This window comes from Nothobranchius furzeri, chromosome 10 (genome assembly GCF_043380555.1).
Source record: "Nothobranchius furzeri strain GRZ-AD chromosome 10, NfurGRZ-RIMD1, whole genome shotgun sequence".
NCBI lineage: Eukaryota > Metazoa > Chordata > Actinopteri > Cyprinodontiformes > Nothobranchiidae > Nothobranchius > Nothobranchius furzeri.
Genome location: NC_091750.1, coordinates 58786472 through 58805210, shown reverse-complemented (window position 1 = coordinate 58805210; position 18739 = coordinate 58786472). Strand labels below are relative to the sequence as shown.

At 39.0% G+C, this 18739-nt stretch overlaps 1 long non-coding RNA gene across 1 annotated transcript in view; it reads right to left on the bottom strand.

Annotated features, from left to right (window-relative positions):
* Window positions 1-18739, bottom strand: part of LOC129152446 (uncharacterized) — a 46197-nt gene that overhangs the window by 25958 nt on the left and 1500 nt on the right. The window lies entirely within an intron of this gene.

Below are 18739 nucleotides of genomic sequence, written 5' to 3'. Positions count from 1 at the left end.
TGTTTGCCAGAGAACGGACATTGGCGAGGAAGATACTGGGTAAAGGCAGCCGATGTGGTGTTAGCCTTAGCTTAGCCCGTAGCCCTCCGCACCTACCTCGCCTTTGTTTACGTTCTCGGCGCCGTCTGCATGCACTTCCGCCCGGCCGGGGGGGGGGGGGCCTCCGGTGTTCTGGAGATCTCTGGGATGAGTCGGAGATTGGCGATAAAACTGTTGGAGTTATAAGTCCAGATGTCTCTTGTCTGCTGTGGATCAGCAACGCAAAGCAATTCTGGATGAATAATCCGGTTGAAAGTAGATAAAAAAAAACGCTAAATAGCAGATTCTGGAGAGACACTGAGCCTCGCGTTGTTCACGCGCCGCCATCTTGGTCTATAGTCTATAGTGCTGTCCAATTGTGTGCGGAGATTGTTTCAAACCCACTGATTAAAATGGTGTGCATTAGCTGTGCTTAAGCATCCAGTGGAAAGCCGGGTTAATGCAGCAGAGGGAATGAACATTATCCATTAACATAAAAAATAATGTTCTAAAAGAAAAATCCAAAAGTTTTTTTTATTCCTCACACCTAAGGAAACACCTAACTTTCTAATAATTCCCCGTATCATTTACCTCATGAATAAAACAAAAGCATTTGCCTGTTCCTAGATTACAATAAAAACTACTAAAAGAAAACACGAAGAATGTCCATGCGTGTCTTTGCACAACAACATGCTCAGTACTTTTAAAATGTTGCTGAGCAAATGACTAAAACAAAACAACTGGCAAAGACCCAAAGGAGGTGGATTTTCAGGTTTAGAGATGTGATGTCTGACTCTTAAAACTTTCACGTAAATGAAGGTATGCATGGGTGGTGGCCCATGATTGGATGGCACGGTGCCTTGGCTACACAAAAACAGCAGTGACTGACATTTCATGAGAAGTGATTAAAGTCAGGGCTGAGGAATTTATGGAAATAACAAATGAACTTATGGTTAGATTTTTGGCTTACTCTCTCTTGATCAATCAAGCACTTAATGCACAATTCCAAGACTTAGGTGTGATAAAGGACATTTTTCAAGACCAAACACACAACGTTCCTCCTAATTATAAAAATATTACATACTTTTGTTTTAATGAGCTAAAAGACGAAAAAGGGAACTTTCTTCTTTGAGGCCAATAAATAAGTGATACCTGATTATTTGGGTTTTGGTAGGTGATAGGAATAGCTTTTTGTCATATTGAAACAATGACATCATAGTTTGAGTGTTTGATGAATATGACACTATGAGCACTCCGGCAACTCTTTACAGTGTCTGAGTAAACGGGCCATCGCTTGTGGTCTTAAACTGCGATAAAACCAGACTTGTCAGCAGTTATTAGTTTCATTGTGACTCATACCAAAAGATGTGGAGCTCATCCCAACACCAATGCACTAGGAACAGTCCCACCAGAAGTCTGAGCAATGGAAATAATCTTAGAAATATACGAGTTTTAGGAGATTAAAAAAAAAGCATAATTAACCTCAAAATCAATGTTTGATTAGAAATTTTCAGAAGCAGATGTATCAAAAGCTCGTTAGAGGAAATCATGTTTGTTATCACTGTTTTCATTTGTTCTTGCTGTGGTTTGAGCGAACATCGTTCGGAGACAGCTGAAAACAAAAGAAGGAAACATAAAGCCTTCGTAGTTTGGCCAGAAGGCTTATCTTCATGATCCAGGGGATGGTTTAGACAGCCACCACTAATATTGCTCAGGTTTAAATGAAAGGAAGATATGGTGGGAACAGAGATGTTTTGCTTCAAAAGCAGCGGAGCTTGTCAGCTTATTGATAAACAATCTCTGAGGGATGTAAACATAAATGTTTCCATTGAGATAGACTAGATAAGAAATCCTGGTCCTCAAGGGTCATGACCTACCTGTTTTCTGTTTCCCTGCTCCGACTCACCTGGTTTGAATCAATGGCTGGTTAAGAGATTTCTTAGGAACTTGGAGACATGCTGATGAGTTGGAGCAGGGAAACAGCTAAATCATGCGGGACACCTTCCTAGCAGCACCAGACTGGTTTATACCCAGACACCAATCTGATAGAAACCAGCTGTGTCTCCACACGTTGACTGTGTCTGGGCATAAAGTGTGGCCAGCTTCTGAGTTAAAGCTACACACATCCATGATCAGCAAAGCTCCCAGACTCAAAGCCCTACAAATACTTTTCCGATAGATTCTGATCAGTATTTCTGTGCAAAGTTGAAATAATTTTTACGCTACATGCTGAAGACATGAGTTCTGTCATCACCACACTGATTACTGCCTTTTTAAAACAACTTTAATCTTTCCGTCATTGAAATGTAAGTCCTTCTATTAAGGTTCAGATACCTCATGTTAAACATGTTACGCATCAGTTTGGACTGTTTGTTGTATTTTCCTACAATAAATTTAGTCTGAAAGTCGCTAATATCGTCTGGCGGAATGTATTGCAATATACCATGATATATCGTCTTCCCTGTATCGTGATACGTATCGTATCACCAGAATTTCACCAATACACATCCCTAATATATACCTTAACACTACAACTGACTTTGCTTTACCTGTAAGGCTGGGCGATATGGCCTAAAATCAATATCACGATATATTGAGGATTTTACCTCGATAACGATAAATGGATGATAACTACAGGTATGCGCACAAACAAAAGTTGTCCACGAGATGGGGCTGTCACATGTATTATGTTGAATCAAATTTTACATGACTCAAGGTGGTACATCTTCTTAAAGGGACATGAACGTTGCCAACCTAAACACAACTTTTTATTTTTTTATTATCAAATTTATCAACAGGGGAACAATTTCTCGATAAGACTCAGAAATTTCAATAACGAAAAATTTTCGATTCATTGCCCAACCCTATTAACCTGCTTGCTTACTTGGAAGTTCATAAACCTATGTATGACCAATAGCAGATAAATGTAGTATCTTCAGGCAAGGTCGGAGTGGGACAAAAAATTTAGCCCTAGAGTTTTGACCTAGACCGGCTCAAGAGTGAACAGGGTTGGAGTTGGACATGATCTGCCTGACCCAGGGTTCATCTGCTGCTGATCTACCAGTTTTATGAGTTGATTAGATCGATAAAAAAGAGCCAAAGGTTCTGTCAGCCCAAATAAACTTTTATGTTGGATTAAGAAGCAAAAACATATGACCACCTATTTTGAGCTCATCATTACAGTCTAAGTGGACAAACATCGTATTTAGATTGCTGCCATTTGAAACCGCACCAGTCTCTAAAATCTCACCGTGGTTTATGCAGTAGTGTTTTTCTTGATCCACTAAAACTGCAATAATTTTTTTGCTGCTGGAGATATTTACTCTACTAAAAAAGCATACACTTAGTCTGTCGTTTGAATTTTACCCTATGTACCTAATAATTGTGATATCTCCCAGCAACCCGACGTCAACAAAGTGGTTGTACTGGTTTGATATTGCAAAGGACACTCAAGCAGACTATCGAAATATTGTTTCTTGGCCTTTAGCTTTTTTATGCCTACAATTGTTTTTACTGTTTAACAATTTGAAATCGTTGAAATCAAGTAGATTTATTTTATATTTGTTCAGTCAAGTCCATTTAAGCAACTGTAATTGATAGCTTATATTTTTCAAGTCAACATTGACTTTTGCTTTTGGCTTTAGGAAAATACCGAATGACAGCTCATTTGTTTGAAGTAGTTTACACATTGTATTATTTGACAAGGTGCTTGTTTTGCACTTCACCATAATCCCTGTCTAACAAAAGACTTATGTTACCAAAAGTCTAATCAAAACCCCAATAAACCGTGAAAAAATGAAAAAAAAACAAGTAGATTTTTTTCCCCCTTAACTCTCCTTCGACTCCTTTTTTGGAAATCATCTTGCTTTCTCACAATCAAGCAACTGCTTTTGCTGCTGTTGGCTCATTTTCTAGACACTGGCCATAACAGTAAGAAAAAAATATCCTTAATATCAACAAATTTTGAATAATCTGTCTTTGCTCAGAATTACGACAGAGGACTTGTGCCATGTGAAGAAAAACAGGGATTAAGGAGGACATGTCCAGATTAAACTCAAAATGTTGAGAACAGAGTAAAACATAAATAAATAAATCTTATTGATGAGAGGAGTTAGACGTGGGAATAGTATGGTAACTTTTGTCATTATAACTTTATCTTGACACCACACCCTTTGTTTTTTTTAAATCAATAATGCTTCTTGATACGGACTTGACAGAGTTACAGACAGTTTTAAAGTACATTAATGAGCAGCATGCAAAAATCAATCAATGCTTCTCCTGCTTGAAACAGAAGTTTTTAGCGGCTGAATGTGTAATACGAGCATCTGATGCACACTAGTAGATGGTTAATTACAGAACAATCTGGGAAGTCTTCAAGCACTTAAAGAGAAAAATTGAGCAGCAGACTGGAGAAACATCTATCACCTTTTATTGTGAATTGACCTCAACAAATCACATTGAAAGTTTCTGTGGTGAGACGAGTGATTTTAAAGAGCAAGTAACGTCCAAATTAACTTTTTTTTGCTGATAAACTGTATAAACGAGTGTCTAATAGTGTTTTAAATGTGTGTATTCATTATTTTAGCATTTTGGTGCATTTTCTTCAAAAATTAAAAATTCTGCCTAAATACCACAGTATAGCGCCACCTTCAGCTTAAAACATAGAGTTTGAGTAATTTTGAATACACTTTAGCCAATGGCTAAAGAGAAAGATACTACGTAAACCAGTAGAGTACTACGTAACAGCTCTGTGTCAAAGTTATAAAGCATTGAGAGTCTCGGCCACGCCTTGTGGCGACTTGGGAGTTGGATTTGCAAGCGAGTGTAGGACGGTTAGTGGTAGTTCAGCATTAGCATATAGCATTAGCATATCCTAATTTTTTGCATAGCTTTTAGTGTTATACATACTTATTTAGTGTTAGCTTGGCTGTTGGATATTGTAGTTTAGTTAGTGTTTAGCTGTTAGTGTTATTAGGAAAGTAGTTCGGGTTTAGTGTTCCATATCGTGTTAGTATGGTGAGAAGGTGTAGTGTGTTCGGTGGCTCTGTGGGGTTGCACTCCTTTCCACTGGACTTAGAAATTAGGCGCCAGTGGTTGCGCGCAATCGGTGTCTGGAAAACAGTCAGCTGCCGCCTTTTGCTGTAGTTTGCAACCAGCATTTTACCAGCGATTCCTTCGCCAACATGATGGAGTTTGAACTGGGTTGTTCTGCATGTCTCCGTTTGAAGAGGGAGGCCGTGCCCACGGACAAAAACAGCCGTAGAAAATGGTGACTGGTGTTTAGCGCTCTCTCGTTTCCTCTGGTAATGGAAGTTCCGGTTTCGGTGGACGCGGACTGAGAACTGGTGAGTGTTCCATGCGTTTAAAAGCTAGCTTGTTAGCAAATTTGCTATAGCTGCTTTAGGAGTTAGATCAGCTGATCAGTCAGTCTAGAATCTAGACCGTCATTTGCCGAAGCAAAAGAATTTTGTTTTGCATGTCGGTCTAGGCATTGGAACTTCAGCAAGCCCGACCAGTATTGTGGCTGACCAATCACAGCGCGCTTATTTAGAAAAAAGATGTATTGTTTTATGTAGTTTTTTTCACGATGTAATGGCGGACTGCCCCGTTGACTGACATGTGTAGCAGTCCAACCACAGCACTCCATCAGCCAGGTGGGCGGGATCTTAGCGCAAACCAAGATGGCCACAGCTCCGTAGCAGTCCAATCATAGTGCTCTAAGTTTGGCGGGCCAATCACAGCACTCGGTAGGTGGGATGCTACTGAAAAACCAAAGATGGTGACAACTCATTTGAATCAACTTTGGCCTCTACTTAGGTTTATTTTGACTTTTCTTTGAGTCAGGAGCAGGAAGAGGTACTAAAGTTTATTTAGAAAAAGGATGTATTTACATTTTTTTGACAATGTATGGCAAACTGCCTTGTTGACTGGCATCTGTAGTGGTGAGTATGTCATGTTGTTTGTTATCCAATAGCAGGTGGGGACAGTTTGACAACCATAAATCCTGCTCCACAATTGAGAGCCATTAATGGATTATGACCTGATTAAATATTCACATATATAGGATGGCTTGCCGGGCTACTGATCAGTAGCTTGATTTAAACGTGTTTAAATAAGCGTTAGACACAATAGGATTTTTGTATTTCCTTGAATTGTTGCAGCTATCCTGAAAAATCTCAAAGACATATTATGAACCCAGATTCTATGTTGTATAGAACAGTCGAAACATCTAACGAGGTTTAATATGAGGTTATTATAGGTGACATGTAGGTAAAAGGATAAGTTGTAGTAGAATGAGAAAACACTGATAAGATGATAAAAAAATGCGATATGAGTTCTATATACTGACTCTGTTGTCTGTGATGCCAAAATATGTTATGAAACCTGCTTTTCCATGGTAACAGAGACAATAGCTGGATTATCATCACAGCTGGAGAAAGAATCTCAGCAGGAGCCTAAATAGGAGTTCACCAAATGTCTGCGATCACAAAGAGTAAATATCTGCATCTGCAAACAGCAACATCTGGATACTGACTGATGACGATACTTTCTGCGCCTTTTGTGATCTGCACAATGCATTTCACTGAATATTATGCATTGCACATGATCTGCATTGCTGTTTTCTTTTAAGCCATAATGCATTATCTACATTTTTCGCAAATATTCAGGAAACAAAAACAGGCAATTTTTTAAAAATGTTAACTGTATTTTCAGAGAGAGACAAACAATAATGTTTGACGTTATCAGATTTCCCACATCATTGCCTTTTGACAAACATGCGTGACCTGTTCTTGTGTATGTGTGTGTGTGTAGATGAAAAATAGAGCATGTCACACTAAATGTGTCAGAGAGATTTGCAGGAAGAGGCACAGAAAGCAAAGGTTGAAAGAGGGAGATAAGGCAGTAATACAGTAAGTCAGCTGACTGAGTAAAAACCAAAGCAATGTTGATGACATTAGGCCACATTAGTACATTGTTAGCAACAAATAAAATTCAAATCAATTCAAGTTTATTTATATAGCGCCAAATCACGACAAGAGTCGTCTCAAGGCACTTCATATAATAAACATTCCAAATCCAGGTCAGTTCATTAAGCCAATCAGAAAAACGCTTCTATATAAGGAACCCAGCAAATTGCATCAATCAATCAATTGCAGCAATCCTCATACTAAGCAAGCATTTAGCGACAGTGGAGAGGAAAACTCCCTTTTAACAGGAAGAAACCTCCAGAGGATGCTGGCTCAGTTTAAGCAGCCATCCGTCACGACTCACTGGAGATCGAGAAGACAGAGCACACACACACACACACACACACACACACACACACACACACACACACACACACACACACACACACACACACACACACACACACACACACACACACACATAACATATATACCAAGTAATGTTTCTATGGTTACATTGTGATTTCTTAGTAAACATTCTATTTGGTGAGAGATAAACTTTATTGTATTTATCGAAGTTAATCAATAATTAAATGGGTAAACTAGTAGTAGCACATTAAATGTCAAGGAGAAAGTTAATGTTATTATCAGGAGAGGGAGAAAACCTTTGCTCTACTGGTTTACATGAACTTTTGCATGCTTTTTTTCAGTGTCTGTAGGCAGAAAAAGACAACAACACATTTATTAGAAAGACATCGCTCAGTTTGCTTTATGGCTTATTGAAATAGAAAAGTGTGGATCCATTTACACAGCCAAGGTGGCTAATTGCCCGTAGTGCCACACCAAGTAAGAAACCAAATACGGGCCAAGCCAGGACTCAACCCACACGTGCTTTTTACAGGAGAGAAAAAGCCAAACGAGTCCTGCCTACTCATCATAAACACAATGTGAACAATGCATAGAAACTTACACTTTGAATATTATCAGTCAAACTCACTGTGTCATTGTTGATGAATGACATTTTTCCCAGGGCTGCTTGAACTTAGAACATTTACTAACATGCAAATTTCTGACTGGAGTATAGGTGCGTATTTCTCTCTTGGATGAGAAAAGTTGCAGTTTCTTTACAAGCTGTGTGTGGTTATCTTTTTTGACTTAAGCAATAAAGTTGTTTTACTGTAACAGCTAGTTTATCAGCGTGTTTATCACCAATGGGACGTGCACTCCCACTGTAGCTGTGGTTGCTTTACGTAAAGGTGTTGTTTCAGACCAAATTTCTCAAACACATGAACACTATATGTGGCTGTTTTGTTTTGCTTGCTGAACACCACTGATCACACAGATTTCCAAAGAAATGGCAGGAATCAGACTGCCACAGTCTAAGTATTTTTTTTTTTTTTTGACAAGGAGTGCTGTTCTGAAGTAGCCTGGCAAGCCAGACTAAATAAATGTATTATTTAGTCTGGCCATGCTCCATTGACGGCTCTCGGTTGTGGGGTGGGCTTTACCGTTGTCTTTCAAATGATCTCCGCATTCCACTGGACAATGAATGTGACATACTCTTGTTTCACTCTGTTGCATCATCCCACCCACCAGGCATATAGAGTGCCCTGATTGGCCCACAAAGCGGATAAAGCTCTGTGATTTGTTCACTAAGCAGATAGAGCACTATGATTGGCCCACCATTATGGACCAATCACAGCTCTTTATGTGTTTGAAACCCCTCTAGAGAGCTGTGATTGGCTAGCCAGAGTCCTCGTAGGAGCTGCGGAGGTTCCAATGGAGCATGCCTAGACCAAACTTTGCAAAGCAAGAATTTGGTCTAGTTCACTAGGCTAGTTCTGAAGTGTTTTTATGTGTAAAAGTTGAAAACAATTACAGTATATTTGAAGTAGCTTCACTTTTATCCTATTTTTTCCTATTAACAGTGTGTACACTGAGTGAGAGCTAACAGCTAATGCAGCTAATGGTAAATTGTAAAAAGCCTGTATATGTATAGCACCTTCTTAGGATTCTACAACCCCCCAAGGTGCTTCATAACACATAACACCCATTCACACACACATTCACACGCTGGTGATAATGAGCTACAATTTTTTAAATTGGTGACCCGTAAATATTGTTGGAGGTTAAAATGACCCAGGAACTCCAATAAATGCCCAAAACAACCCCATAAAAAAGCTCTACAATGAAGAAACTGGTTTTCATGAGCTGTATGACAAAATCATCAATATTAGAAACAATAAAATGCTTGAACTACTTCACTTGTGTGTAATGAATCTAATATGAAAGTCTAATGTTTATCAGTACATTGCAGAAAATAATTAACTTCATGACAATATGCAAATTTTTTTAGAAGGACCTGTATGCGTTTGTGTGTGAGGAATGAAGTGAGTGCCCAACAAAATAAGTGCCACCTGGGTTGTGGATGAATGAGGAAAAGGACAAGGACTACAAGTTATGGATCTATCAGACATCCTGGAACAGAAAGGTACTTCTCATGAAAAAGCGCCGCAAACCTCCACCTGAACTCCATGCGATCGATGGGTGTTCCACAGAGTTAGCTCCAGTTGTAGCTAGGTGGCTACATCCGTTAGCTCGGCTCCCATCTCCGTGTTAGCTTTGGGTTAGCTTCAGGTTAGCTTGTAGCTAGTTCGACCGGGTGTCGTCAGTTGATCCCAGCCTTACAGCCCCACCCTCAGCTCCACCTCTCTTCCCTTTTATGGAATTGTCTGGGCTTGACGGAACCTGTGACACGGTCAAAATGACGGTGGTGGCCACCTCCCATTTTAGTACAAAAACTTATTATTGGAGTCTATGGAAACCCATTGTCCATAAATTAATGCCGATGGTTGCAGCACCAGCTCGGGCTAGTGTTGTTCTGTGGTTAGTAATGCCATGACCAACGTTTACTTATTGCAGATGCTGAAGTGGTTTGCGACATGCAAATTTAAAGTCATATATTTAAGTTAATGACTTTTTATACCTGATTTTCTCAGAACTAACAGTTTCTCCTTGGCTATTACAACATTACTAATTTACATAGAAAGCAGGCCGCAGACAATGCAGACCTTTAGGTACATTTGACACCCCAGTGCAGTTTTCAACAACAAACACGTAAACTTGGTTTTAAAATCTAAAACCACTTTAAAATAAATCAAGTCTCCATATGTTCACAGCAATATATGAAAATATCATTTTAACATAATATTAACAATAATCTTATTTTTCATGTAAATAGCTATAATGCTAACCCAATGGAGATGTAAAAGAATGTTCTTATAATTTATTATCATCTTTAGGAGACTGGAGCGGTTTTAAAGACCAAGTTCACTTATTTTTCTAATAAAAGTGCAGTGTTCTCTAGTAGGGGTAAACAATCTATCGTTTTTGGACCGAAATTGCGATTTCAAACAGCATGATCACGTGACCGTCAAAGCTGCAGTTTGAGCGGTTTTGACTGATCCAGCATCAGTTGTGTAACTTATTTTACATTTGGGGTTATCCCACTGTGTTATGGCGGCGGCAAAAGCCAGCGCGGGAAGGGGGGGGGGGGGGGGGGGGTGTACCATCCACAGCCAAGCCCAACTCCACAGCTGACAGAGCTGCATGTTCGGGTTATTTTGCCTGTTTTATGTTTCCACACACAGCGCTGCTAGAGCCGATAATAATGGCACCGTAGGTGAGCCCGGGACAGAGAGAGAGAGAGAGAGAGAACGTAGTTGAGTAAGGGAGAGAGAGACTCCTCCCACATCAGCAGGTTCAGGCTGATTTCTAAAGCTTGGTTTATGCTTCATCAGCGCAAGTGCGGAGTCACGCACTTTAGTTGACTTGAAAGCTCAACTTCTCTTTCAAAAATGGTTTGAATGTTTCTGATGGCACAAGTTAGTTCAAACAAGGTGTCAGAATGCGTGTGTCTCTCTCATGGAACCGAAATTTTAGTGAGGAAAAACTATCAGACGGCTTTTAAAAACGTGCAGCCAGCCTGCCTTGGTAATGCAGGGAAAACTGTGCATTTTCTGTTATTTAATACATTTAAAAGCTATTTATACCGACAGATTTCCTCCATGCATTTTTGGAGTAGAACACGCTTTTATAAAGCTCCTCTCTAGATAAAAATTGCAAGCACAAGTTGCTTCAAAAACACATAAAAAAAAAGATAATAATGGGAGAAAATATTAGTAGCTTTAACTGTTTTTATTGTATACTTAAATAGTAAATATTAATGATTTGTTGAACTAGATTAGAATCTAGACCATCTTTTCACCTAATCCACAGGGTGGCTTGGCAGGCTAGTGTTGGACCTTTGTTTGCAGAAAATCTTGAATTGAACCAAAATTGCAATTTCTGCTAGAAAAATTGCAATTCAATCTTTTCCTAAAATCGTTCAGACCTAGTCTCTAGTGTTAATTAATGCACTGTGAGTCATTGTCTTTGGAAAAAAAAGTTCCGGCACTCCCGTTTCAGGAAGTAGAAGTGAGCCAGAGCAAAGCGGAGCAGAAGACGAGAGGACTTGGAGAATCTTTGGTATGTTCTTGCTGTGTTGTTTTTCTAACTGCATTGTTGGTTCTTTTTTAAAACACAGAAAGGGTTTCTTTTTACCTTGCTGACAGTTTCGTTCGTGGCTGCAAACTTCCTCAGAGCTGACGCTGATGGTGGCGTCACTTCCTACTCCATTTATCCGCGGGCAGCAGAGGACGTTGTCGCCCGCTCTGCCCGTTCTCCCCTCTCCGATGATGCAGTCCCATGCACGATCCAATGTGTAGACCCCATCATCTCTGTTCATGGTCCCGCATCCATGTCTCCCTATAGCTTCCTTTATCCATCTTTTGTATTTCTGTTGTTCGGTATTTATGATCCTTGTGTTGTCTCAGTCCATTATATGGTTTTCTCCTGTGCACTAATCTGTTACGGCTGATTTCTTTATTGTACTTTCTGCTTCTTGTTTTGCTGCTATTGTGTGTCTTCGACTTGTTTCTCACCGCGGATAAACAGAGTAGGACGCCACCATCAGTGCCAGCTCTGAGGAAATTTGCAGCTGCGAATGAAACTGTCAGCAAGGTAAAAAGAAACCTTTTCTGTGTTTTAAAAAACAACCAACAATGTGGACTTGGAGCATTTTCTGATATTCAGACAGCTCACCTCTGATTGGCTAACAGTTACGTGACTCTACCACGACTGTTTTACCTCCACAAATAACACAAGCTGGAGTTCTGCCATGTTATGGAGTCGCTAATGCTAACGGTTAGCTTTTACTAGCTCTGCTCTCTCTTGGAAGCTAAATCAACAACAGCCTTCTCCATCATGAGGACAGATAGGTGAATCCGTGAATTCCATTTTTCAATGTGACATGCAGTTTACTGGCTTTAGACCCAGAGTGACCCATCAGATTTAAAAAGCAACAGTTTCTCAGTGAACTTGCTCTTTAAAGTAATGATAAATGTTAGGCCTGGCTGTAACTAGACTAGATGTTAGCTCACTGGTTCTGAGGCTGTTCAGAGAAGTCTAGATGGGAATTATGACTTCAACACAATAACACAAATGACAAAATTTTCCTTTTAAAGCCATATGACTGATCACATAAAGCAGAAAAAGGAATAACAAATAAGTCTGTTACTGTTACTGATGAATATTTTCATCTGAGACTTGTAATGAAAGCTGCTGTTGAAAGGGTTAACATGTTCTTCAAGTTCAAGCCTATAAAACTGACAAGCTTTAACAAGGTTTGCATGTAAAAGCCAATGTACTCTTGTCACTGTGTTAATATCTAAGTGCAAAAGGTTACAGGAGCAGATCCTAGAAAAAACCTGCAATAAACACGAGAGGAGTGGGCTGTAGCCGTTCCTGATTCAACAACGATCACATGCTTGTGAGACCGGAAACATTAACCACCCACCCTTCTGAAACTTTCTTCCTACAACGTAAATGCTCAAACGTCTTCATGAGTAACAGCCAGGCTGCAGGATCTGGCTTCACTTTCATGAGTAAAAAAATTTCATGCAGCCCTAAAAGGCTGAGAGATAGCTTCAGTTCTGAATACTTTGACTTGACAGCCATGTTTAAGCTCTAAAGTGTTTTTGATGTAAACAACCTGTTTGCGTGCGTTGGACTGAATGCATCATTTATATGAAATCAACCTTCGGTTGCACTGTTTGCTCTGCTGGTGTTGAAGGGCGCGGCTACAGGTGGTGTGGTTTGAGGTCATAGCAACAACACAAGGAAGTAAACAGAGAATGGTAGGGTTTAATACGGTATACGGGCAGATCAAAAAGACATACCAAAGAATGCTTCGTATAGGAGGCTGCTGATCTGAGCCCGAGGCTAAAGCCAGGCGCACAAATGCAGAACAATTGTTTTCATCCATCCTATTTGCTCCCTATTGATGTAGAAACAAAAAACAATTCAATAAATATTTTGCATCTAACTAAAATATTCTTATTTTGAGTCACTGATGGATGCCCTTAAAGTCACGAGGTGCTTTACCCAAAACATACTTATTTTAAGGAATATGCATGAGCTGCAGGGTCAACCTCTTCTGCATGCAACAGACATATTCTCACGCCCACAGTGGGAGAAATAAAACCAAACTAAACCTGATGCAAAAATTAACTACTTAAACTGCTGACTATAAGCGCTTCAGTCTCTGCAAAGCTTCACATCCACACCGTGTTTGAGTCTGAGCTGGAGGCTCGATTTCCCATAAATCACGTGACTTTAAAGAAAATGTTCTGTAGTTCTATAGTCCTACCACAGGGTGGTGCTGATGAGAGGGGTTTCTTAGAGATGGCATTTATAAGAAACATCCCTGGATGTAGGAAATCCAACCTTTCCAACTTTCATAATCACACTTCCATTAAGCAGAGGCTTTCACGGAAGCTGCTTTTTATAGAACAGGAGCAACTGCAGCAGAACATGACAAAAATAATCATAATAATAATCATCACTTTCATGTTTTCTTGCATCGATTGTCACTCTAATTACCAAATTGGTAAAAGTTTATTTATATAGCGCCTTTCACAGATATAAATCACAAAGCGCTGTACAACATGATAAAGATCAGGGCAAATACCTCTAACCAATAAAAACATCTGAAAAACAATAGCAGTGATAAACGTAGAAAATAAAATCATGAGTATAAACAAAGTGAAGGTGTGAACCCGAACAAAGCCATCATTCAGAAACATTTAGGAAGGGAACACCTGGATGAAAAGGTGAGTTTTTAGATGATTTTTAAAGACCTCTACAGTGTTAGAGTGACGGAGATTTGAAGGTAGACTGTTCGAAAGTCTGGGTGCAATAGTCTGAAAGGCCCTGTCCCCTTTATTACCTACTCTGATACCTTGTCTTACTGTTGTGACCTTACCAGTAAGACAAATTAATACAATAGTATTATTAATACAAGACCATTGCCTGCTCCAGTCATTCATTTGAGTTAATGTGTAATACCACACAAGACAGCAGACACTCGTTACGACACACTTTAAACTTCTTCAAGTTCAAAAAGCCACCTAACTTCAGGAGTCTGTTTCCTGTTATGTAATGAACACAATGACCTGTTTTCATGGTCATACCATAGCTTTCTATGTTTTTTTTAATGCTGCAACCCTAATGTATGCAACGTTTTATGACCTTGATCCTAATTCTTCTAAACTCCACAGACTTCTGTTGTGTTTTTATTCCTTATCTAAAACTCTGATAGAATCTGAGACCGCCTGGCTTCTCAGGGTTTTTAAACGTCACTCTGTCAGATGTTGGCTGATAATAAATAGCAGATTCTGGGGAAACTAGACTAATACATTCCTCGGTTTAAACCTTACACCTATTGAGTGACAAATAATAGGGAGATCGGGGATGGTTGTAACGCGGGTCAGTTGTAAAACTTCCAATATCTCCAATCAGGAACCATTTACAAACCATTTGATTCGCTCCGCACATGCCCAGTGCGGTTTTTATGCCTCATGGGGAAAAAGAGTGACCTGCAGCACACGCAACAAAGTGTTGGAGCAGAAATGACATTTTGATGCCAAAAAGTAACTTTTTAAAACTTTTTAGTTTATGTTATAGCACTGCCTGCTTTGTAGTTAAATCCATTAAACTTAAGTCATGTTTATTGTGTGTTTATGGAGATATATTCTATGCTAGTTGTTAGTGCTAATGTTTTATCTGTTAGCTGTAATGTAAGCTAGTTGATCCCTACAGGGTTCTGGGTTAGTTGTAACAACATGAGTCGGGGTAAGTTGTAGCATTTTCTTGGTTGTTACAATTGACCCAAACTTAAGAATTTCTTTTATTTTTACGTTTTATTTGAATTACAGCATGCCCAGAAATTGGAAAAGGCAGACTGACCGATGGGTGCCTCTCTGCATTCTGGAGAAAGAATCCAATGATGCTAAAATTCAGGGAAAGTGTATCAGATCAGTGGCAAAAATGTTTGGTATTTGCCACGTCACACTTTACAGAGTTTGTCGAGCCAGGAACAAATTAGAAGAGCAAGGATCAAGACAGCTTCCATGAGTAGGATACTACAGTAGATAAAAGGCCCTCAGTGATGAACAGAAGAAAATGCTGACAGATTATTTGTTGAGGGCTGCTGATGCTTATTATGAACATTGTCCATTAAGGATATGTGAGGATAAAGGTAGCATTTTATATTGGCAGCAATATAAGATTGATCTAGGTAGGAATACTGAGTTTTTTTGTTGTTGTTGTGATTTTAATTTACAGGTCAGAGAACTTGCATATAAACTTGCTGTGAAATATGAGTGCAAACACCCAATATCATGGAATGAATCTTCCAAAGCTGGAGCAGATTGGTTTTCAGCCTATATGAAAAGGAATCCAGCTTTGTCTTTAAGGAGTGCTGAGGCCACAAATCTTGCACGGCCCACCAGCTTTAACAAGCACAATGTGGAAACATCTTTTAAAAACTTGATGATGTGTTAAGGAGGCACAGTTTAACCCCAAATGACATTTGGAACGTTGATGAAACCGGCTTGACTACTGTGCGAACCCCTGGCAGAGTGATTGTAAAACATGGCACTAAGCAGGTCACTGGTCTCCATTGTATGTGCAGCCACTGCTATTGGCAACACAATTCTGCCAATGTTAGGCACTTAAAGAGCAAGTTATCCCTACCAGATTCTTACTCCACTCCCACTTCATGTTTGAAAAATGCAACAAATGCTGTTGCCCTAGCATACCGAGAGGGTGGAGCCGCTAACAAATACACACACACAGGCTCACAACGACATTGTGACATCATATGGTACCAGCTAACGTTCTAGGGTACTTCTTAGCCAATAGTGATGGCAGATTTAAATTCAAATGCAGTGCAGAATTTTTACCTGGCAACGACACAACACTGACAGTTTAAGGCAGAAAATTAAAATTTTAACTAAAATGCATTAAAGGGCAAAACTATTGACTACACGTGCCTGCAGCACGATTAGACACACATTTATACAGTTTATTAGAAAAAAAAGTTGATTTGGGGGTGACTTGCTCTTTAAGTGAAGAATAAAATATGCTTTGACTGTCAAGCTATTGTGAGAATCCTTTTTTATATTGTTACTTCTCACCCCAGGTTATGTTACAACTGACCCAGACTATGGGGTGAGTTGTAACATTTTACTCCTTGTGTTTCAGACAAAGCCACATGATTTCTGTTTTTTCTGCAGAAACAACAGCTACACCATTTAATAACTGACACATGTAGCTAGTTTGTGTCACATTTTGAATTTTCAAACTTAAAGGAGTTCCAAGCTACAGATAGAAATGTCAAAACTTTTACAACCATCCCCGGTCTCCCTGCTCGCATAGCCTCTGGGCATGGCGCTGTGATGTTAATTCCCTGATGAATGTCTTTCAGTGTAGAAGGACTTGCCTTTGTGGTATGAAGAAGTTAGTCACATCTGGCGGTTCTGATGTTTGTGCAACATTGACCGAGTCAGACTGGTTATGTTTAAGTCATTTGTCGCCAATGAAATCTGCAATCATTTCCTGTTCTGACCTTCACTGATGTGTTCTTTCTGCAGGATAAATGCCTTTTTGAATCTAATTTTTATGTCCAAACTCGCTTTTTAAATCCAAAGAGATGGCAAGAACTTTAGATGTAGGTCAATCAAAAGCATGTGCTGAGCTTTTCAACAAGAGCAAGCTCGTTTTGGTTATTCTGTGGAGTTTATCTCCATCTAGCGGTTGTTTTATGAACAGTGTCATAAAGTTGGATGTGAAAGCCAATTTCAAATAATATAAACAAACAAATAAATGAACAAGCACTTAACTTGGATAATTTAGGCAAAAAACTGAAGACATTTCTACAAAAATATAAAAAAAAGCAACTTGATTATTTATATGACCACAATGAGGTTAAACTCAATTCCAGAGCAACAATTACAGCAACTCTTAATTATTAAAATTAATATTAATATCAACATTTAGAAGCTGAGAGGAACAGTTCAGCTTTGTATGAATTATGTATAATAATTAAAACAATACGTGCATCTGTTGTAATAAAACTTTACTGTTGCTGCCGGTAAAAGTGGAAACTGGTGGTTGTAAAAGTTTTCATTGGGAATTCCTGGAATCTTATCTTCTTTATAAGATAAAGTTTATGACTTGTTTTTCCTACTTTTGTTTTTAATTGTAGTGTCTTTTTAAATTTAAGTCAAAAGTGTGAGAAACATCCCATTGTATAATTTAAAAAAAAAACAGAAATTCAATTCAATTCAATTTTATTTGTAGTGCACCTTCCACAACTGTATCAGAAGCCCAAGGTGCTGAACAGCATCATCATAAAAACATTCCCAGTACCTGGGCATAAAAGCAAGATAGAAACATAAAATCATAAAATATCAAGCAAACAATATTACAAATACAAAGAGATAACGGAATAAGACTAATCAATTAAAAGCAAATGGACAAAATAAGATCAAGCATCCTGATCAAAAAGAAGAAGAATTAAAACCATAATGTCAGGTCAATTCAAAGAACCCTAGCGCTGAAAAGCAATCAGATAAAAATGAGTCTTCAGACGAGACTTAAAGACTGGAAGGGACGGTGCCTGCCTAATGCTCAATGGCAATTCATTCCACAGAGTTGGAGCCAAAACAGAAAATGCACGATAACCCCTCGATCGATATTTCGACCGGGGGACCACCAGAAGTTCCTGCTCGGCTGAGCGAAGAGACCGAGATGGAGCATACCTGTGCAAAAGTGCAGTAATGTAAGAGGGAGCACTGCCCTGGAGGGCTTTATTAACAAAAGTTAACATTTTAAATTTAGCTCGGAATTGCACCGGGAGCCAGTGCAGAGCATCCAGCACTGGTGTAATGTGATCTCGACATCTAGTACCTGTCAGGAACCTAGCCACTGAGTTTTGCACAAACTGGAGTCGTGCAAATCAAATAGTTCCTCCTGCAATAAATGTGCCTAATTTTAAATAAAGTGTTTGTATTTAGTCTTTCATCAATCCAATTACACACATTTTGTTGATTTATTCTAAAGAAAGCTACACAAAACCTGTGAAACCTCAACAAATGCTTCAAACATTAATGATCAGTCTGATTGGTTTTTCTTGATTTAGTGGCATTACTTTGCTAATTGTTAAGAGGATTTTACATAAAATATTTAAATATGCAAAATCATTTCTATCTTGTTTAGTTAATTAAAATGCTTTGAAGAATTATTATCTAACTTGTAGTTTGTTGGTTGAGCACCCTCAGTTTGGAGAAACAAACCAATTCTAGACTAGATCGATGAGCAAACAGCCTGTGGCATTAGGGAAAGTGGTTGTTTAATAAAAATCTAGTCTC